Below are 23,832 nucleotides of genomic sequence, written 5' to 3'. Positions count from 1 at the left end.
ATCCGACAACACGGTCCGATCTGAGATTTTCCGTCTGAATGTCTGACCGTGTGTACAAGGGCTAAGCACTGGTCCTCCTAAAAGCACCTGACCATAAAAGAATGGTTTAATCATATACAAAGAATCCCTGACATGTAAAAACTTATCTACCAATCGAGAGACACCCCTGATAAAAATATATCAACCTGGTCTTGCTGGCAACATTTTAAATCAACAGACGATTATCGAAGACACATGCTCCAAATTTGCAGATCTATCCCCAAAACAGAGGGAAATGAGCAGGCCAAAAACCCCTGCCCCTTTTACGCCCTTCCTTAGCACAATCTTTAAAGCAAGTTTACCTTTAGTCCCTAGTAGCTTTCCCTTACTGATCTTGTCAGATTCCTGCAGTCTTGTGCCCTCCCCTACTCCCCTTCAAACTCTTTGCCACACTATCTGCTTTATGAACTCTTAACTAAACACTACTAATATAAGTGCACACATGAGCCAAAGTGTGGCTGCACCTTCCCTTCAGCAAACCATTGATATGCAAACCCAAGCTACTACATATGGAATTTAACAGAACAAACTGACTTTGGAAAAATATAAATGGAAACCCTACATGTGTAGTAAGATTATGCCCCACGCACTACTAAGATTGAACTAAAGGTCCAACTCCTAATGATTATTGGATACAACTCCTCAACTCTCCATAGAGTTGGGCCACCTATCCACGACACAAAATCAACACACCCGAGAGAATGTGGTTGATACAAAGAGGGAAATATGGAGGGAGGGGAAGTCACTACTAACTGTTTACTGTTAGGTAACTTACAACGTCATAGGAGGGTGGATCCCCCCCCCTGACACCCCATACGGGGTGTCGGAAGGAGGAGAGGAAATGCACTCCACTATATATTTAGTCGTTAAGAGTGTTAATGCTTTTCGGATTGATCTTTCTTCTCATAATTGATATTCAGATAAGGCAAAAGATATACTATGAAAGTCTATCATTTATGTTCCAAAATGTATGACATATTTTGTATACCCCCCCCCCCCCCCTTTTTTTTCTTTTTTTGTTGTAATTTATGTCATCATAATCTGTGTGAAAATCTTAATAAAATATTTTTTGAAAAAAAAAAAGATGGTGGTAATGGAAAGAGGGAGAGAAAATCATGGCAAGTTGCTTACGTACTGTGCAATGTTATTCTGATGAATGCACCTAATAATAGTCATGTACACAATGGCAAAACATTTGTACTGGAACAAAATTGGCAGAGATGTGTAGGTTAGCAGTTGCAGTGTGTAAGCTCGAGATATGGGCATCACATTCAACAATGTCTGAGCACTGTGAAGGGAATGACAAGTGACAAGAAATCTTCATTTCTTCAGAACTAATTCATTTAATACAATGGCCCAGGGAGCTCACAGTGTTTATGCCACAAACCATCCTCATCTCTCACCTGGGCCTTAGGGCATCCTATAATGAAGTGACAACCACTTCACTCTGTTATCATAGCAGACCCAGAAAACGGTCAATGGCTACCATCACTATTCCACTACAAATATTTTTAGAAAAAAAAATCTCATGTGTTAATGTATCCTTTATTACCACTCTTGCATGTGCTGTTTTTTATTTTTTTATTTATTTAAGTATTTATTTTTATGTGTCATTAACTGTCTATAAAGATTTTCTAAAATAAAAATGTATTATGAAAAAATAAAAGATATTGTATAATCATCCTAATATACTGTGATGCATTTTTCGTTTATTCTTTTTTAAGCTACCAATAGCCTATGGAATACAGTCAGAGTTGCAGTTAATGTCCAACCACCAATAGAGCAGTAAATCTTCCATGATATACAGAGCCCTCTGCTGACCTTGCAAATGTAATTCAAAATGTGGGTTTCGACACTAAGGCCGCGTACACACGGGCGGACTGTTCGCCCAACTTTGTCCGTCAAACAGTTTCAGCGGACAGTCCGCTCAAAATTAGCATGGACGGACTTGCCCACACACGACGAACGAACAGTCCGCTGAAACCGTGCGCGATGACGTGAACGGCACGTACGACGGGACTAGAAAACGACGTCCTATACACTGCAATGCAAACTTCGCCGTGTAAATCCTTTCTGAGCATGCGCGGAACTTAGTTTGACGAACAAACCTACACACGAGGGGACTGTTCGCTGAAACTTTGTTTCAGCGGACAGTTTTTCGGAATTTCCGAAAAACTTTGTTCAGCAGACTGTCCGCTGAAACTGTCCGCTGAAAGCCCACACACGAGCGGACTGTCCGCTGAAACACTGTTCAGCGGACAAAGTTGAGCGAACAGTCCCCGCGTGTGTACGTGGCCTTACAATATTGTTCAGCTCATATTTTCTTGACAGCCTGACCGAAGCTCTTACTGTTGGCTGGCATGCTTTTGCTAGTGCCATAGACATGAGATCCCTGCTTCCTTTCACGTGCCCAGCTGTTCCAGATGGCAGCATTTAGGGACTGTTCTGCCCCACTTCATGTACCGTAGGTTTTATGTTTTGTATTGTACTGCATGAGGTTATCATTATTTTGTAGTATGTTGACATATAGTGGTGGTTTTGGTGGATCTTCCTCTGCCCTCCTCTGTCTATGTTTCCTCAGTCAGTGTTATTCACAGAGACAGGGTTTAGGAAAGTCATTGTCTTCTTACACTTTAAGACCAAAAATCCTCTGCACTGAAATTAGCTGAAGTAAAATTACGCTAGATTCAACTTCTGTGTATTGAAGAGTTAAGCTGCCTGCGGATGGTGCCAAGTCAACAGGTGACCATACTGTCCGGACAGACTGGGTCTAAAGAGGTGTGTCAATGCATAAAGTGGCATTTGAAACAGAATAGGCACCATGATGTCACCGGTGCCATTTGGAAGCCTGGAGCAAGTATTTTTTAGGCTAGGTTCACACTTATGCAGTGCTGGAACTCCACAATCCATACCACATAGACATTGCACTGCCCTTGCGATCTGGTGCAGGTATCAATACAAGTTAACAACACCCCAAACACAGGTCATAAATGCAATGTGTTTGCCTGTGATGCGGTTATTGTGCAATTAACATATACAGTGTGAACTGAGCCGTACTGCTTATTTTGATTGTGTGGCAGGAAGCTGGCAATGAAACATTATAAGAATACAAGATGTTTTGTGTCATATGGTCCATAGGAGAGGAAAGGAAGGGGAAATAAATGGATCTCTTCACTGTACACGACCTGCAGCTGTCAATCCTGCAGCTCTGGAAAGTATATCATTGACAGTACTTCCCTGCATGAGTGAACCTAGCACAGGTTTGAGGTGAACATGTATGAGGGACATATGCTACTGATCATGGGCTCTGTCTCTGTAGGTGTAAGGAACACTGGGACCATCTAATCTTTTATCCTGGCCTGCTTGCTCGTGGCTCTATAGTGGTGATTGTTAAGATTTTTTGAAGATTACTTAATTAAATTTTTGGAAGCTGAGCAACTTTCCACTACTATCTAGTCCTTATGTTGCATCTTTGTTCGTGGAGGATCCCACCGTGTGGTGGTGCATCCTGTTGCCCTTATGCCCACCCCCAGACTGTACTCCTTGGATGCTTTAGGATACATCAAAGGAATTTTTGGTCTACTCTGCCATGGTGGGTCTTGAGGAAGCTGTTTTATTGGCGAAACATTGACTTGGGAGATTGGCTACGGGAAACTCACATTCTCCATATGTGTTAATGTAATACTGTATCTATACTCATTGAATTGTTTCCAGTTTTTTGGTAGCAAAGCTGAGTCCGTTTGCAACATTACCTCATTTATAGGTTTATATGCCATTGTTTCTATAAATTTGTCTTTTAAATATGTACAATAAAGATTTATATATTTTTTATACATTTGTTGATTCTTCCATGCTAAGCCCTGAAAGTCTGGCTATGTAGACTGGTTCTGGCTTCACTGGTCCCATATCATTTTGTACTTTTCCATTTTGGATGTGGCTTTAGCCAAAAATTATTTTTGTTTTATTAACTGTATAAAATTTGCTGCTCTTAGATGCAGTGCCAGAAGGCACCTTCCGGAATAAATAAGGTTAGACGTTTTACACTACACAGCAATGTTTAACCCCGTTTATAGGTAACTTGTTTGTGCAGAGCACAATTACATTTTTGTTTCCTGGAATGCAAGGGGGCTTATCTGGAAGCCCCCTTTAAGAAAGGAGACCCTGGATCCCACCCCGCCATATATGAATGAGTAAGCAGTGTAGTTTTACAAAAAACAAGAGACAGTCTTTGACAAGTCCTTTATTAAACATGAAGTATGTTCCCTGTCGTAGCTCCAATGTCAATCACAATGTCTTCTGTCTCCACTTCCTCCGCCAACGTTGTCTTTTTCCGCTTCCTCCACCAATGTCTTTGCTGATCCTCTGAAAATAAAAAAATGCTCCTCTGATTATGCTGGCTCCTGCCGTTCTGTCAGCTCTGGTGTCTGATGCCGCGTACACACGATCTGAATTCTCGTCGGAAAAAGCTCTGATGGTTTTTCCGACGGAATTCCGACGGAATTCGGCTCCAGCTGTCTTGCCTACACATGGTCCCATCAAATTCCGATCATTTATAACGCGGTGACGTACAACACGTCGGAACTAGAAAAAGGAAGTTCAATAGCCAGTAGCCAATAGCTTCTGTCTCATAGTTGTATCTGAGCATGCGTGATTTTTCGTGTGTCAGAATTGCATACACACAATCGGAATTACCGATAGAACGTTTTTCCGTCTGGAAAATTGAGAACATGCTATACATTTTGGGCTGGCGGAAATTCGGACAGCTAAATTCCAATGGAACATACACATGGTCGCATTTTCCGATTAAAAGCTCTCATCCGTCTTTTTCTGGCCGGAATTCCGATCGTGTGTGCGCGGCATTACAGTTCTTATATAGCTATGGGGCATGGCCATGTGGTGACGTCACCCTGAGACCCTGCCCCCTTGTGACATCATGGATTCAGGCATGATGGGAGGAAGAAGACATCAGCAGAGGAAGCAGAGAAAGAAGACATTGTGATTGACGTTTCAGCTACAACAGGGGACATTCTTCATTCGGATAAGGGTCTGGTATGGATTTGGGGGAGGGGTACGCCATTTTTTTTGGCTTGGGGGTCCCCTCCAAATCCATACCAGACCCGAAAGGGTGCTGACAGCTGATGACTCATAGGTTGTTCCCGGTTCTTCCTGGCCTGCTCCTTAGCAACCAGCTATATACAGTGTTTTTAAAGGGACATAAATACATACACACAAAACATAAAATGCGTGAAAAATGCATAAAAAATGTGGGTTTAAAAAAGCAAAACACACTGAAAAATGTGCCTGAAAAACACATCAGCTGCAACCGCATAGATGAGACCCTAGACTTAAGGGCTCATGCACTTAGGACTTTTTACAACTGTTCCTATAGACGTCTGACTTTTTTTTCCCCCCTGCCTCTAAACACCCTCCATGTTAGCTTGTGTGTCCATGCAGCATTTAATGGCAGGAGCTTTTAGAGGCAGGAAAAAAAACACTGCCAGTATGTTCAGAAGAATCAGAGATTGAGCAAAAATGCTGGGAGCTAATAAATGACTAGAAAAAATTATTTATTCTGACCGATGAAATGAACTAATGTCCAAAAGATTGACGCCTGTAAAAGCTCCTAAAATATTGTAAAGCTTTAGATACTTACAAACATCAGGCTTTTTTTGGCAAAAACGTTGCTGGCTTCTAGGAGAGTTAAATAAATATTCTGTGTGCATGAGGCCTTATTGTTATATAACAGGGTGGGGTGTGTCCAGGACAATGTGGGATTAGAGGAAGTGGGCTAATAGACTATAGCCTTTAGAAAAAGGACATCTAGTGGAAAAAAAACATATTGCAGGGGAAATCACTGGACTGAAAGTAAATAGTGCAGCAAGTACAATGTTTTTCTAGTTTATATTTTACTGGGCTTTTCATTTTTAACTTGTTATTTTTGGCTGGAATTCTGCTTTAACACAGAGATTTATTGCATGAGTTTATACATACTGTAAAGCCCAACTAAACTTATCTTTCACAGCAATAAAACACAAATTAGCTTTTTTTATTACAGTCAGGTGGCCTTGGATGTGCAAAAATGAAAGATTTATTTACATTTTTTTATGCTGAAACTCCTTCTGCCCACCAAGGACTGTGGCATCTTAGTTTTTTATTTCGACCTGAAAATTCCACAATGCTGCAGTGGAAATCATCTATGGCACTAGCTATTTAAGGGCTTGAAAGGAATTGAGAGCTAACATAAGCACACTGGAACTCTGAAAGTTATTACCAGAGGCAATGTGCTTGTAGGCAAAGTATAAATGAAAAGACTGCAGAAATTAAAATTGGCATTATTACCACTTGCCAACCTCCCACTCGCATTGCACTGTGGATAGGTGGCTACTGTACGCAAAGCGATGTACTGGTACATCACTGCCTACTTCTGGATTTGCATTGTATGTGCACGTAGGTCCGGAACGCATGAGTAAATATTAATTTCACCACACATGTGAGGTATCCTGTGAATGCCAGAGTGAGAGCAATAATTATAGCACCATAGCTCCTGATTAACTTCAAACTGATAACCTTCAGCCCAGGAAGGATTTACCCCCTTCCTGGCCAGAGCATTTTAGTTTACGATTCGGCACTGCAGTAATTTAGCTGACAATTGCGCTGTCATGCGACGATGTACCCAAACAAAATTTACATCCTTTTTTTTCCGCACAAATAGCTCTTTCTTTTGGAGGTATTTGATTACCTCTACGGTTTTTATTTTTTGCGCCACAAACAAAAAAAAACCCACAATTTAAAAAAAAAAAGCAATATTTTTTACTTTTTGTTATAATAAATATCCCCAAAAATTATATCCAAAAACACATTTCTTCCACAGTTTAGGCCAATATGTATTCTTCTACATATTTTTGGTAAAAAAATTGCAATAAAGCCGTGTACACACGTAGCCGTCTGTCCGACGTACTTAGTCTGGCGGACTTCCCGCCAGACTGTCCATCGGACTTTCCGAACGGGCTACTTGCCCACACACGGCACTTTTTCAGCGGACTAATACGGCGTACTAAGTCGGCGTGGGGGTCCCCCCCCAAGTCCACAACAGACCCTTGTCCGAGCACGCTACCCGGCCGGCCAGGAAAGGGAGCGAGCGCACCCCCCTCCTGAGCCTTACCAGGCCGCGTGCCCTCAACATGGGGGGTGCCGCGCGGCCCCCCCTTCCCCAAGGCACCCCACATGTTGAGGGCACACAGCCTGGTACGGCTCAGGAGGGGGGGCGCTCGCTCGCCCCTCCTTTCCTGGCCGGCCGGGTAGCGTGCTCGGACAAGGGTCTGTTGTGGACTTGGGGGGACCCCCACGCCGATTTTTTTTGGCGTTGGGGTTCCCCTTTAAGTCCATACCAGGTGGCGGGGCCGGCGGCGTCTCCTTCGCGGGCCCGCCTATCTGGAGACCCGCTCGAAATGAGTGGACTTTTCTCCGGGCGGGAAAAGTCCGCTCATTTCAAAAGTACGGCGGACTGGCATACACACGGCCGGATTGTCCGCCGAAATGCGAGTCCGGTGGGAAGATTGGAGTGCAACACGGCATTCTAAGTCCGCCGTACTTTCGGGTCAACAAAGTATGCCGGAGGCTACACACGGGGGGATTATCCGGCGGACTTGAGTTTGCCGGACTTTGCAACGTTGCTTAGTATTACTTCCTGTCGGCTTGGTATGACTTCCTGTTTCTGCATTCTGCTGAAATCGCCTCCTTGTGGACATATGAAATCTCCCCTTGGTTGCGATTGAGGAGCTGGATATCGGCAGGGATTGAGAAACCTCTCTCCGGATGCGATTGAGGAGCTGGATATCGGCAGACTTTGATCTCAAGGCGAATTACCCCTGCAGGGGTACATTCTTCTGGTGAGTGGGGTACCTTGTGGGGGAACACAGAAGTCACGTTCAAGATTGCACAAGAAGCACTAAAGTCACTTTTTTTGCACCTTTTTTTGCACTATTGAAGATTTTTTTGGACAATTGGACTCTATTTTTGTATTTCTATTTTTATTTGCATTTTTATTTTTTTATTTTTATTTTTATTTTTGTTTGCTTCTTATATATATTTTTTTATATTTATATATTTTTGCATTATGGATTGTTTATTTAACTTGTTGGCTAATTGATTTTTTGTTTCTTCACCTGCACTTTTTGATGCACTTTTTATATATATATAATATATTTTTTATATATATGTTTATACTAGCATTTTGCACTGATAGCTTGTATATTTAAGTTTTGACTACAATTTCATAAGCACATTTATATACGCCTCTTACTGGGAATTTGCCTATTTAAATATATCTTGGCGTTAATGCGATTTTAGGCAATATTGCACTTAGCAACAGATACACATATACAATTGTTTGTCTTTTGTCTGTTGTTGTTTGGTTTTTAGTTCTCTCCTTTCTCCTTCGTTTATTGGATCTATCTGTTAATCTCAGGAACTAATTTCCAGTAGGAATATTGCTGTTTTTTGGGACATTTGAGTAGCTTGAAACTTGGAAAATCGCATAATAGCAGCACTTTTTGGCATATACCCTTTTTTTATTATATATATATTTTTTAGGATGAATACATGATCTATTCGGGATTATATATATATTTTTTATATATACCAACCTTACTCTGCAGGGTGCGGCCGATACACATTAGACTATCTTTATGATTGTAATAGATTCTAGTAGGAACTGTTTTCTGTTGCCGTTTTTCTTGATCCTGTTGGAAACAATTAGGATCTTATAGGATTTGAGGAATCCCGACAGAAGGATTTTTCTTCACTCTATTTGTAAGGAGTTTTATTTGTAGGTAGCGCCAACTACCCCGGTTACCATATTAGAGCTACAAATAGCCACTGATTACTGTATAAATGACACTGGCAGGGAAGTGGTTAAACACTAGGGGGCGATCAAGGGGTTGAGTGTGTTCCCTGGATGTGTTATAACTATAGGGGGGGATGGGCTCACTACAACATGACAAAGTTTACTGCTCCTGATAACAGGGAGCAGTAGATCCCAGTCATATTGCTGGGAAAAACAGGGAAATGCCTTGTTTACAATTGCTTGCCGCAATCGCGGGCCACTGGCGAACATCGTGTTCACGGGACCCACGGGCACGCTCCTGCTAGACGGCAAATTCAAAGGGACGTACAGGTACGTCTTTATGCTTGCCCGTGCCATTCTGCCGATGTAAATCGGCATGCAGCGGTCGGCAAGTGGTTAAAGCAGCGCCTATAGACAATTTTAGTTGCTGTAGTTTGTGGCCATTTCACAGGCATGTGCAATTTTAAGTCTTGACATATTTGGTATCTATTTACTCAGTGCAACATAATCTTTCATGTTTTACCAAAAAACTGTGTATTTGTATGTGTTCATTAAAATGTATTTAAGTGTATTTTTTGTGAACATTTGGGTTTGATAAATGGCTGCCCAAATATTGTGCAATATAAAAAAATTAAGCAACCACCATTTTATTCATCAGGGTCTCTAGTTTCACAAAATATATAATGTTTGAGGTTTCTAAGTATTTTTCTAGCAACAAGAATGCTAATTTTAACACATATATGAAAAATGTCAACATTGCCCTGGACAAGAAGTGGTTAAAGTCTCCCTACTGCTGATTAATGGACATTGGAATTGTTCCACGGTCATTGCTCAGTGTAGTCTACACATCTGGGGTAGTGTAGCAGTGTGGTGAATTTTTATTTTTTTTATCTAGGAGGCATTGTGCATGCCAACTGCTTCTAATCATGTCTGTTGAAGCACCCTGTAACTGCTCCTATAGGGTTTAGAGTACATTCATAAAGATCTGCTAAAACAATGTTCAGGAAATCATAGAGGGAGAGGGCAGAACAGCTACAGCTAAAACTTCTTGTCTGCACATCTCCAGCGTTGCCAGCAAGAGAGTGCCTATAGCCACTTCCAGCCTTTATGTGTGCTAGCCATATCAGTGCCAGCTTTCACCAGTGCCAGTCATTACTTTTGCCAGCCAGTACCAGTGGTAACCAGTATGTGTGTTGATGTAAATTTACAGCACTTATAGACTATTTTCTTTACAGTGCAATGATTGATTTCAAATTATTTGGTGATCCTTTTAAAAACCTTACCAGACTCATGGTTCATCCACAATCTTGTTTCAGAGGGCCTCAGAGAGCTCTCTGCATGATGACACTACACATGTCAATAGCAATGACAATGCCTGGTCTTTTCTGAGGTGTACATAAGGCAGGTTCCACCTTCTGAATATATAAAGATAATTTACTACAAGTTAGTGAACCCATAAGCATTAAAGAGGAAGTAAACCCTTTCAAACCACTTTGACCTACAGGTAAGCCTAGATTAAGGCTTACCTGTAGGTCCAAGCAATATCTCCTAAACCTATATGGTTTAGGAGATATTTTCCCGAAAATGGGCACCGCTGTCTACGGCGCATGCGCCGTAGACAGCGGCGCGCAGGCGCACTAAACGCGGCAAATCCAAGAATGGAGCTGCCTAATTTGTCGACTCCCGTGCGCATGCGCGGGAGTGACGTCATCGCGGCTTCGCCGAATGACAGCGGCGGAGCTGCGAGACGCGACTCCCGTGCGCATGCGCGGGAGTGACGTCATCGCGGCTTCGCCGCTGTGATTCGGCGGAGCTGTGAGACGCCACCAGCAAGATGGATGCGGCGGACTACAGGGGACAGCGGCGACTTCGCTGGCTCCTGTGTCAGGTAAGTGACACATAATGAGCTACTATGCGATGCATAGTAGTCCATTATGCTTTACCTTTGCAGGGAAAAAAAGAGGAAGTAAACCCATCAGGGTTTACTTCCTCTTTAAGAACCATAGCAACTTCAAGCCATAACATCTTTCAACAACATGCTTTACAGTTGGTATGATGTTCATCTCCTGAACTGCTGTTTAGAATTTGAGGAAAACATGTCTGCTGTTACTGTGGCTAAACAATACAATATTTGATTAATCAGTTTACAGCAATTTTGATTAATCAGTTTACAGTTTTCTTTCTTTATTTATTTATTGGCAAAGAAATGGCAAACTGTAGTATTCCTCTAATGTTCTTTTTGGACAGCAACCATATTCATTTAATTTGTGCTATTTCTTAATGTAGACGGATGCCTCTTGGCACCAAATGTTGCAAGGGTTATCTGAAGATCCTACTCCAAAAGTAGTTGGGGGGGGGTTCTTTGATTTTTTATTTTTTTTAGAATCATACACGTAACACTTGCGATTTTTCCTGAGCAGGCTAGTCCTGGCCACTTTAGCAGTTGTTTAAAATCTTCGCCCTTTGTACAGTATTTTTTCTTATACAACATATTTGAATGATTGTATTTAAGTCATTTGGCGATCCGTGTAAATCACTTGCCAGACTCTTAAGCATCCAAAATCCTTCTGAGGGCCTCATAGAGCTTTACTGATCTTGGCATGATGACGCCACACACATCAATAGCAAAGACAATGCCAAATCCTAGATATCTTAAATTTAAATAAGACAGGTTCCGCCTGCGCAGAACTTGTTATGTTATTTGGAAATAGAGTAAAAAAAAACATAAGATTGCCTCAAGATGGCATCATGTTTGATATGCTGGTCTATGACTGTACATGTAATGTATTCCTTTTTGTTCTTTTGAATGTATATTATTTATGTGCTGAATGCATGTTGCCAAAAAGGAATAAAATATGAAAATATCAACATCTGTGAATACTCGTGCAAAAAAAAAAAAAAATTCTGGCAATTTTTCTATGTCTATACTGGTTACTGTGAAACCTTTTTGCATGCCAAGCTTGTTAAAGCCATGTAATTAGTAATGTGTTTAAATTGACGTTGTAAGATTGCACTGAACAAATATACCAAACAACATATTTACTTGTACATAATTACCCAATTTTGCAAAGTTTATGTACCTGAGCAAAGATGCAGCTGTGTTCATTATGAATATACAATTTGTGTTCTTCTATTTTCTTTTTTTTTTTTTTTTTACTTTCACTCTGACACACTTAGATATTCATAGCAAGTACAGATGTTACCATTACATTGCCCAGTGTGCAAAAAACCCACAGTAGAAAGCAAAGAGAAAATACAAGTATTGATGATGAAATCAACAAAGTTTTATTCAAAACCTTCAAAGAGTTTAAAAGCTTTAGTCAGAGTTAACATTTTGAATATTACCATGAAATCTCCCTATCTGCTGATAAAAAGTAGTTGGCAAATTGTTCCCTAACATTTCAGTCCTTATGTGTGCTTGGTACAGTGGGCCATGTTGCATTCTACAGGCCATGGGCATGAAATTTGTCAAAATGGTATCCCTCTGGTGCTCAAAGTGTGTAATTGTGTATGCTGGACAATGCAAGTATACCAAAGGCTAATACAGTATACCAAACTGCACAACACAAATCTGCAAGCTTATGTCAAATGATAATAATATATTTCCTTTCTCAAAACCAGCTTCATCGGCCACTATCACAATATGAAAAGAGCTCCCCATTGTTGGTTAACATCCTAGCACTTGGTTAAAACTTCCTTCCATTATCCTCTTTCCCATCTGAAGATTTCAAAACCTCTGGTAGTCAGCGGAGCTTCCAAAAGGCACCAACATCTATTGCCACAAAATTATAGTTGCTATCTGCAGTGGCCAACAGCACTACAGACAACTATATATATATATATAAAACAAAATTATAAAAGCAACACTTTTGTGTTTGCTCCTATTTATCATGAGCTGAATGCAAAAATCTAGGACTTTTTCTATGTACCCAAAAGGCCCATTTCTCTCAAATTTTGTTCACAAATCTGTCTAAATCTGTGTTAGTGAGCACTTCTCCTTTGCCGATACAATCCATTCACCTCACAGGTGTGGCATATCAAGATGCTGATTAGACAACATGATTATTGCACAGGTGTGCCTTAAGCTGGCCACAATAAAAGGTCACTCTAAAATGTGCAGTTTTACTGTATTGGGGGGGGGGGGGGTGTCTGAAAACCAGGCAGTATCTGGTGTGAGACCCATTTGCCTCACGCAGTACAGCACATCTCCTTCGCATAGAGTTGATCAGGTTGTTGATTGTGGCCTGTGGAATGTTGGTCCATTCCTCTTCAATGGCTGTGTGAAGTTGCTGGATATTAGCAGGAGCTGGAACACGCTGTTGTATACGCCGATCCAGAGCATCCCAAACACGCTCAATGGGTGACATGTCTAGTGAGTATGCTAGCCATGTAAGAACTGGGATGTTTTCAGCTTCCGGGTAGGTTGTGTACAGATCCTTGCAACATGGGGCTGTGCATTATCATGCTGCAACATGAGGTGATGGTCGTGGATGAATGGCACAACAGTGGGCCGCAGGATCTCGCCACGGTATCTCTGTGCATTCAAAATGTCATCAATAAAACGTACATGTGTTGGTACTGGGGGTAAATGCAGATGAATAAAATAATGCCCACTCACATTAGAAGGTGCTATGTGCTAGCACCAACATAAACAGCTTACAATATCTCTGAACGCCGTCCTGGTGGCCACAGTGGGAATTTCAAAGCCAGGGTATGTGGAAACCAACAAGACCAGAAATTACGTTAGCAAGGGACAGATACGCAGCCTCTATGCATTTCGTGTTGTACACTTTATTCATCTGCATTTACCCCTGGTATGAAGCATGTCACGCTATGATCCTTCTTATGTTTTTTTTCGAGCAAGATTGCCTAAAAGTCATCAAAGAAAGAGGAACCATCATCTCTCAGACTTCTGACTACAGGGAACCCATTTTTCCCTTAGAGGTTTCCAGTCTATAAGTGTTGGTGAGTGTGAACTGTGGACCATCATTTTGCATAATTTTTAATATTATTTCACTAGATCAGTTTTTTTCACAGTGTTTGGACTTTCCTTGGTTTGTGCAAGAGATTTATTAAGACTGCCTACAGTTTTCCATATTTTTTTTATACTTTCTTTATGTTTTATTGGTCTGAGGTCATGAACCATTAAGATCCATTGGATCATCCTTTTCAATTTATTTTATCAGGTGATCACATCAATTACTTATTTATGAGGTAGTGCCACATCTTTTTTCACATACCTGTATTATTGTCAAGTGGTCCATTCACTTTTAAAGGGGCAGCTTCACTCACTAATTATACATCCAATGTTTGGTGCCCTTCCTTGTCACTCTTTATTAAATGTATATATTTTGCCTGGCCCGATGCTTTGTACACTGGTGCGCAGTCACTTTGGAACAAGAAAGGACCATCCCCAAACTGTTCTGACAAAGTTGGGAGCATGAAATTGTCCAAACTGTCTTGGTATGCTAATGTCCTAAGAGTTCCCTTCACTGGAACTAAGGGGCCAAGCCCAACCCCTGAAAAACAACCCTATACCATAATCCCTCTTCTGCCAAATGATTTGGACCAGTGCACAAAGCAAGGTCCATAAAGACATATTTGAGCGAGTTTGGAATGGAGGAACTTGACTGGCCTGCACCTCAACCTGATAGAACACCTTTGAGATGAATTAGTTTTGAGACTGCAAGCCAGGACTTCTTGTCCAACATTAGTGCCTGACCTCACAAATTCTCTTCTTGAAGAATGGTCAAACATTCCCATAGACACACTTCTAAACCTTGTGGACAGCCTTCCCAGAAGGGTGGGCCAACTCAATATTGAACCCTACGGACTATGACTGGGATGCCATTAAAGTTCATGTAAAGGCTGGCATCCCAATACTTTTGAATACACACACACACACACACACACACACACACACACACACACACACACACACACACACACACACACACACACACACACACACACACACTATTACCAAAAGTATCGGGACACCTGCCTTTACATTTAACCACTTCACTTGTGCATCACGGCAATCGAGGATCAGGCATGTCCCTCAGACACAGCCCATCCCAGATCCGTGTAAAGAGCCAATAAAAAATGGCTCTTTACCATGTGACTGACTGTGTCCAATCACAGCCAGTCACATGTACTGTCCACGTGTATGGCGCTTGTACATGCCCCTAGGGTGCATGCAGAGCAGCGATCGAGGACGAGGCTTGTCACCCTGGCACAGCATCGCAGTAAAGAGCCAATGACATTGTCATCAGTACATCAGGTGTGATCAGTTTTCAATTATTTTCACCATAGATTGTAGACTCTATAACTTTCACAGAGACTAAATATAATCCACTAATTTGGGTTATTGTTACCAAAAAGATGTAGCAGTATAAATTTTGGTCCAAATTTATGAACAAAAATTACTTATTTGCTAAATTTTATCATAGAAACTAAAAAAAAGTGTTTTTTTTTTCAAAATTTAAAAAAAAATCACTTATGTCACAAGACATAAAAACCCAGTGGTGATTAAATACCACCAAAAGAAAGCTCTATTTGTATGATAAAATTATAAAAATGTTGTTTGGGTACAGTGTTGCATGACTGAGTAATTGGCATTCAAAGTGTGAGAGCGCTGAAAGCTGAAAATTGGTCTGGGCAGGAAGGGTGTGTAAGTGCACTCTATTGAAGTGGTTAACTTTAATGGCATCCCAGTCTTAGTTCATAAAGTTCAGTATTAAGTTGGCCCACCCTTTGCAACTATAACAGCTTCAATTCTTCTGGGAAGGCTGTCCGCAAGGTTTAGGAGTGTGTCTATGGGAATGTTTGACCATTCTTCCAGAAGCGCATTTGTGAGGTCAGGCAATGATGTTGGAGAGAAGGGCTGGCAGGCAGTCTGCGCTCTAGTTTATCCCAAAGGTGTTCTATCAGGTTGAGGTCAGGACTCTGCAGGCCAGTCAAGTTCCCCCACCCCAAACTCACTCATACATATATTTATGGACCTTGCTTCGTGCACTGGTGAGCAGTCATGTTGGAACAGGAAGGGGCCATCCCCAAACTGTTCCCACAAAGTTGGGAGCATGAAATTATCCAAAATGTCTTGGTATGCTGATACCTTACTAGTTCCCTTCACTGGAACTAAGGGGCCACGTTAGGGTTGCCACCTTTTCTTCAAGTCAAACCCAAACACTTTAGCGGCCTGGGACACCGATGGGTCCCCCGAGGAGATTAGTAATGCATGCCACAGCGAACAGTGGGTGTGTCCAAAGTGCTCTTGCATACATAATCGCCCTGCCCCCAGTGATGCCGGACCTATCCCCCAGAGAGCTTTCCGCTGCTGCCTGTCGACAACAGATTTGTGTGTGACTATATGGGTTACTTGGGGAGCCACAGCCTGGTCTCAATAGTGTGTTTGGAATCCAGTACAGGTGGCAACCCTAGGCCAAGCCCAACCGCTGAAACACAACACCATAATCCCTGCTCCACCAAATGGTTTTGAGCGAGTTTGGGGTAGAAGAACTTGACTGGCCTGCATAGAGTCCTGACCTCAATAAAGGTGGATTTCTCTGTTGCCAAAAACCTACCAAAAAGAAAACAATTATCAATCTAATTCTTCTTTTATAAACCATTTCACTTTGTGTGAATGGCACTGCTATTTACATTGAAAACATGTAATCTTGTAAATCACAGAGCACTGTTTTATGTTTGAAAATGTCAACTCTACAGTGTCTTGAACAGTACAGATAAACCTAAATCCTATCCATCTGTCTTTCCTAATTTTATCCTAAAATTTGTGACGTGTGCTTTCTGAAATGCCATTAAAGTTATACAATACATAAGAGCGACCACATTCAGGAGACTTCTTTCAGAAACACCGTACTTCTCATAATGGTGGTGGATCGCATTAGGAGGCTCAGACCCTTAGATCTCCATCAAACCTTGAGACTTTTATGCATGTAAAGTCAAAACCATTCTGGGGCTATGTACATAACTTCTGATACAGGATGTGGAAGTGCCCCTTGGAAAGCTTCTGTGAGCCAATCATATGCACTCAGTACCTATACAACACCCTCTTTTTCTGCTGGGCCACTAGGTCTATAATTTTAATGAGCAGTATCAAGCTCAACATCATGGAGTACACAAATCCAAAAGGGTGTTTGGTTCCAAAAACACCTGCTATCACCCACAACCTACTACCCCTCAAAACGGATCACTTCCTCTGTATATCTCCCCCAACACAATACTTGCAGGGCATTTGTAAGGCTTTTTGGTTGGCTTTTAAAACGTGCCTTAAATGCATGCTAAACTCAGGCTAATGCAATATGCACTTTTTTTTTTAAAAACATTTTTTATTTTCTTAACAAACACAAAACAATACAGACGCACAACAGCTCAGCCAACATCTGGCTATTAATAGGAAAAAGACCCATTCTTCCTTTATCAAGTCTCAACGCACGCGTGAACGAGGCCTAAGCGTGAGTGATATGGAAAAAACTTTCTATGCTGTGACTCTCATTTGGAACTTGTCTTTGTGTCTTTGGAGGTCACTCTGTGCAAAATAATAATATACAGCACCTTCCCATTCATACAGTACAGAATTAGGGTATCATGATCACTGTGGAGACATCATCACATGTTGTGGTAGGAATGCTGTTACTTAGGATCACTCCACTGCATTAAAAATGGGGCATTTATTATATTCTGCGTAACACAACAGCTGTTATTGAGCCATCAGATTCCACCATTTTTTTTTCTATTACAAATTTGGAACATTTCCTGGTCCTTGTCATCCCTACCTTCAGAGTCTGACCTCCTGTGATGACATTTTTGTTCAGCAATTCCCCTTTGTGGAAGTTCATTTGGTGACTTGATATCTTGTTTCATTGTAAGTCCTGCGAGGCCAGCCATTCCCTGCAAACAATTCATTCATCAAACAATGCAATTAAGCAATTATTGTCAGTGGTTTCTTGTGTGCATCAAAACAAACATCCCTCTCAGTGTGGATCACTCATTAAAAAGCACACTCTCAGAAGGAAATTATGGAGCAAGAACTAGATGGATGAATAAAGATTGTATTTATTTATTTTTTCAATAAACTCATGCTGATATCAAGAATAAATAAAAGATGTCAGGAAATGGCAATTATGAGGCAGGAGATTCCCAGTGTGGCTGGTAACTGACCTCGGTACTCTGACTTTGGTCTAGTGGATCTCTCCACTGAACTGCCACTCTCATACAGGGATGCTATAGTGTCAGCTATCTGTCCCCACCCCCATTCCCTTTTCTATTCAAAGAACACTTTAACGTTTCCAACTTGTTCTTTATATTAAAGTGATTGTAAAGCTTTACATTTGTTTTCATTGCAATAGTAAGCATGTCATACTTGCCTGCTCTGTGCAATGGTTTTGCACAAAGCAACCCTGAACCTTCTTTTCCGTAATCCCCCGACAGAACTCCTGTATATTCCTGCTACTATTAAAAGTTTTTTTCCCCCTTTTGCAGAGAATGCATTAAGGTACATAACCTTTTACCTTTACAACCACTTTAAGGTTATAATGTTCTCCTGCAATCCAGCTTTAAAGCCCAACTCTGGGCAAAATCTATACTTTCCCCATAAATCCCCAACACCCCACTCTAACCCATCTGGTCAGCTGTTTTCCTTACCTGGTGAAGTCAGTTGTACTTACCCGAGTCCCCCCATCCAGGTCTCACAGCAGTGTTTCCGTTTGCAGGGACTGCTACAGTGCTACACGACATTAACCTTCCAGCAAGTTGACCCTTACCATCCAGTCCCCTTCACACCTCTTGGTCCAGAATTAGATCTCCTCTGGACACCTCTGCTGGCCTGCCATTGGGAATTGTCCAAATTGTGTCCAGGCAGTCAAATGGTCACTCAGAAGAAGGACCCCAGTAAAAACAGCGGAGAGAAGGTACGTGAAAAAGGAGTCCTTAGAATTTGTTTTTCAATACTGCAATCGAAGAGTGGGGAGATAGGGGTTAAAGGCAAGAAGAGGGATCAATTTTATCCTAGAACTGGGCTTTAACATTCTGTTCAGCTTAATTCCCTTGTTTAATGTTTTTTTGTTCTTGTGTGTTTACAGCCTATGAAGCATAAAATTATCACACCTCAACTCAACTCAATGTTTTTTTGTTATGGATTTGTGAACATATCAATTCATTTGAAGAATCATGTTCAAAAAATATTTAGTACAATTTGATGATGTTTTTAAATCCTCAAATAAGGCTATAACTATGTGTCTGCTAAGACAAGACCTTGTTGAAAGGTAAGTAGTTAACTGTTGTCTGTTGGGGAAAGAAAAAAGCCGATTTGCACTCATTTAGCTGAAGCAATCAGCAGTGCTTGTTACATAAAGAGTTACCTGATTAGATTATCATTTTTTATACTGGTTAGATTACAGAAGTTGCCTCACTGCCACCTGCTGTGTTTGGGTTCTTCTGTCTCTCTGACTCTCAAGCACACTTTTTATCACCCTGTGACGATTGTGGAGGTGACTGAAACTTATTGACAGACAGCTGGATGCTTCTAAAAACCCCCAAAGAGTATCCAACTAGTTGCTATGGGGGACAGATGCACACAATGAAATGGATATTAGTTAAAAATGTGCGAGAGCAGGTGGAGTGACTAACATTTATCATTATGAATTCCAAATTTAATTTAAAGGAAAACACGACTGAATCCTCTTTAGGCAAAACAACCTATATGTTATGGTCACCTGCTTGCTGAAGGATAGACATTAGGATTGTACCTATCCACTAACAACCCACTTCTCCTTAGACTACAAGTAACTGCAAAGTTGGCCCCTATTGTATGCTTATGGAAAATGTTCCAGCCAATCATATTAGGCCTTTGCATGTTGTCTGTGGCCTCCAGTACAGCCAGTCACCCAACTGGACCCTAATGGAATAAATGCAGGTACTACTAATACATTTCCATAAATGTGTTTTTAGGTCTGTGCAGCTCCTAGTAGATCTTCCGTCTCAGTCCTGGGCTATTGTCGTGTGGCCCCAATTCCAGTCCTTAAGGCTTAACAACTATATTGGATTTAAAATAATAGCGCAATGAGATCATTTATAAAAAACATATATTTTTTCTAGATGGAGGGGAAGAGGGGCTAGGGTAATAACTTCTCTATTTTGTCTTCTCTCTCCCGTTATTCTCCTGGGGGCTTTCTCATTATTTATGAGTCTGACGTTGATTCCATTTTAATGATAGGGCGCAGATAATTCATTTCCGCCAAATGTGGACAGCCAGAGAGAGGCCAATGAATCTACAGTGAAAATGAGCTTCATTAATTTGCTTTCCATTTCCAAGCTTTGATATGTTCGAGCTAGGGAATGTCTTAGCCTAGCTGAAATATGTCAGAGACTGCCTGTGATAAAGCATCAAGATCAGCAATAGGATGTTTGCAAACCTGGGAAAGTGCAAGGTTCATACAGAGGTTTTTTTTTTTTTTTTTTTTTTTGGTATTACACATGGGTTTATGCTAGAAGCTCATTTTGAATGCAGGTATTTAATTAGGAACATCTTATTAGAGTAATACAATTATGTATAATGATACATTTAGAAACCTAAAAGATATTGTGGTCAAATGAACCTTACAAAACTGCCATTTACCTACTACACCAAGCACTTCTAGGGGCCTATACACTTTTTTCCTTTTTCCTCTCAAACACCATGGGAGCTTAAAAACTAAAATAGCCACTATCAATTAAAATGTATTGGTGTTGACCCAATAGCGATGTGTGGCAAGGGGCAGACCAGAGCTACCAAGTGCAGTTGCTGGTTACTATTTGTATAATGGATTGTCCCAAAGTGCAGACACCAAAAAATGAATGGAATGCTCTGTGTTTTTTATTTGTGTTTTGTTTTTTTATTCTTTTATTCAGTTTCAAAGAAAAAGTAAAATATAAAACGGAGCCTAATAGGCATACCCAGGCCCAATATGATACATAAATACATAAACAAACCCGGCACCTTATTGAATAACAGTTAAAAGGTGTATGCCATCTACTATTTAACCAACATTAATAATTAAATAGCTTTATCTTATATGGAGACTTGACGCATTTGATTAAGCCTGCCGTAGGGGTAACCGGCCACTTCAATAGGCTGTGTAGAACCACACCATGCATCCACACCAGCCCCCATTTTTAAATGTAACACATTCTTTCTCCTCTCATTTAAAGCCAAATGTGCAAAAGTTCAGCCCTTTCCCTTTCCATCTTTCTCCTCCCCCTCATCCCCCATTTCCCCTTAGGCTACATTTAAAATTTTCCCATATCTGTGTTTTTATAACTTAAAGCTTAATATAAATAAATAGTTTATTTTGCCATTTTTACCAAGAATATCATAATTACATTACATAACACACAGTATACAAGACTATATGCATGTTTTACTGTGCTCATTTATGTAGTGCCAGTATAATTCACAGTATTTTACAAAGCAAATTTTAAAGCACTCAGATACATTTCTGCCCTAGCATCATGTGATCAAATTTATCAAATGATAGATTTATTGGAAACTGAACTCTTATCTCATTATTGGGTGGTTGCTGGCAAGTGGGATATAATATATGCAAGTTTATTTTATTTTATGGGGATTCCAATGACACCCAGATGGATTTAAGAATCCAGTCACAAGAAAATCACACTTTCATTGTGGCCTTAAGGAGTCAGGGAAGGGAATTTTTTAATCCAGTGGTTCTCAACCCTGTCCTCAAGTACCCCCAACAGGCCATGTTTTGGGAATTTCTCTTAGATAAAATAGCTGTCCAAAATACCAAGCCATTGACTCTGATTTAAAGCACCTGTGCAAGATAAAGGAAAACCTGCAAACATGGCCTGTTGGGGGTACTTGAGGACAGGGTTGAGAAATACTGATTTAAACCACCAAAGGTAATCTCAATGCTACTCGATGTTACTTAACAGTTTACTTTGTGATTACCCTAATACAGTGTATTCCCGTTGGAAAAAATATATTGGTACATTTGAGGATGAACAATGGGAAGAGGCTCTCCATGTGGTCTAGCAGTGTTCCCCGAATGTAGCTCAATGCCTTTCTCAACTGTATTTGCTTCTAAGGGTACACTACACTACATTCACAGATAATTTTCTAAAAAATGGGAAACATTCTTATCTTGGAAATGCGGTGTCAAAGTTCAATGGATCTATTTCTTCTGGGAGGCAGGCCCCATACAAGAACAGCACTTCTGAGGCCCCAAAGGTGGCAGGTAAAGGTTTCTTCTCTTCACACTGGCTGGGAGTTCTGTGAGGACATAAAAGGGAAAAGAGCTGTTGTGTGGTCTTTAATTCTTAATAGTTTTGCACTGGTCCTATGGGTGGAAGTAGACAGAGCTATTACCACCATGTTGGTGCGACAAAAAAATATTTTCTTACATTTTTCATCTATAGATAACAGAAATTTTTTTTTTTGAATGACAGTATTGCCAAAAGAATGCCCAGTTTGTCCCCAGAAAAACGATGTATGTGTCACTGTATCTTAAACGATGAAAAATGTATTGATTATGAATGAACAGGTATATACAGGTACAAGAACTGAAGTGGTTAATATATAATTTAAAAAAGGATTCATGTAGAGCTCTGTTTTATATAGGAAAAAACTGCATAGGAAATAAAGTGTTTTTTTCATCCTAAGTTACAGTCTGCAATATTGCTCAGTTTAATTGGATATTCCACCAGTCCTGCTGAAATAACCACAGTTTTCTACAGATTTAATATATTATACACATAAATCTAAATCACAGTACCTTTGTTCACATTTATGGTTCACAGCCAGTCCAAAGGTAAGCTAAAACAATGAACAAATGCTAATGATGCAGAAAAAGAACACAATAATATTGGAAAGGAGTTCAATCTAGGTCCTCCAAGCTATCAAATGCCCCTAGAACCACCCTGCTGTCCACTCATAAACCAATAATCTTTTTCATTGTATGCTAAGTATGCATAGCATTAGGGCGACCTCAGTTTCATGTTGCTTCCTCCTTTATTACCAGAATACCCTTTGAATTTTGCATTGAAAAAAAACGTCTTTAATTGTTCCTCGATGTGCCTTTTCCATCCTGATGTCTACCAGCCTCCTTAAAAAAGAAAATGATACATTTTTTTAAACAGGTTGAACAGATCTGTAATTGGATGCTGTATGACAAATGAGGATTTCAACAAAAGTACAGACATTTGTAGTTACTCTTCCGACCCAGGAAAGATCCAATTAAAGTTTATACTGGAACATTCTAAAGTTTATACTGCTATGATGTTACACTATTTTTCAGGCATGTCACTTTAATTGTAAACTGAAGAAAACTATTTTGTCTCACAATATATAAAAATTGAAAAAAATCACACTAAATCTTTCCTAAAGTGAACCTGTGGCCTAGTTATAGATCAGTGTGGTATGCATTTACATATTATTAACAACCAAGCCCTCTCTGGCCTTTCAGCTCCAAGCACTTTGGAGAAATTCATTTCAAAGTCTACAACAGAAGCACTGAAGTCATTCTAAATGAATCCAAACATGGATAGTGATGTCACAAGGAACTTCATCCCTAGAGTAGCCTAGGCATATAAAAACGATGCCTAGTGCAGGAGTCTGCGCAGTGAGGAAGGAGGACTATGTTCCTCTTTTCTTTTACTGGGAGCGTTGAATCAGACACTGCAGAACATCTTCGGACATTGTTGGACCCTGGAAAGATAGTTGTTAAAGAATATAAAGGTCGGACTTATTCTGTGGGGGTTTTTCACTTACATTATAAGGTACTGCTAAAACCATTGGACAGGGATGGGGCTACCACCTGCTTAACCCCATGTGGAGGCTGGTAGGAGGTACATACTTCCCCTTCCCCTTTGTCAGCACCTCTTCCTGGGCATCAGCGAGGCAAATAGCCCGGTGGCTATTAGCATCATGC

This window comes from Lithobates pipiens, unplaced genomic scaffold, assembly GCF_037356315.1.
Source record: "Lithobates pipiens isolate NorthernLeopardFrog02 unplaced genomic scaffold, aLitPip1_a1.2 Scaffold_18, whole genome shotgun sequence".
Taxonomy (NCBI): Eukaryota; Metazoa; Chordata; class Amphibia; order Anura; family Ranidae; genus Lithobates; species Lithobates pipiens.
This window is presented reverse-complemented; position numbering follows the sequence as displayed.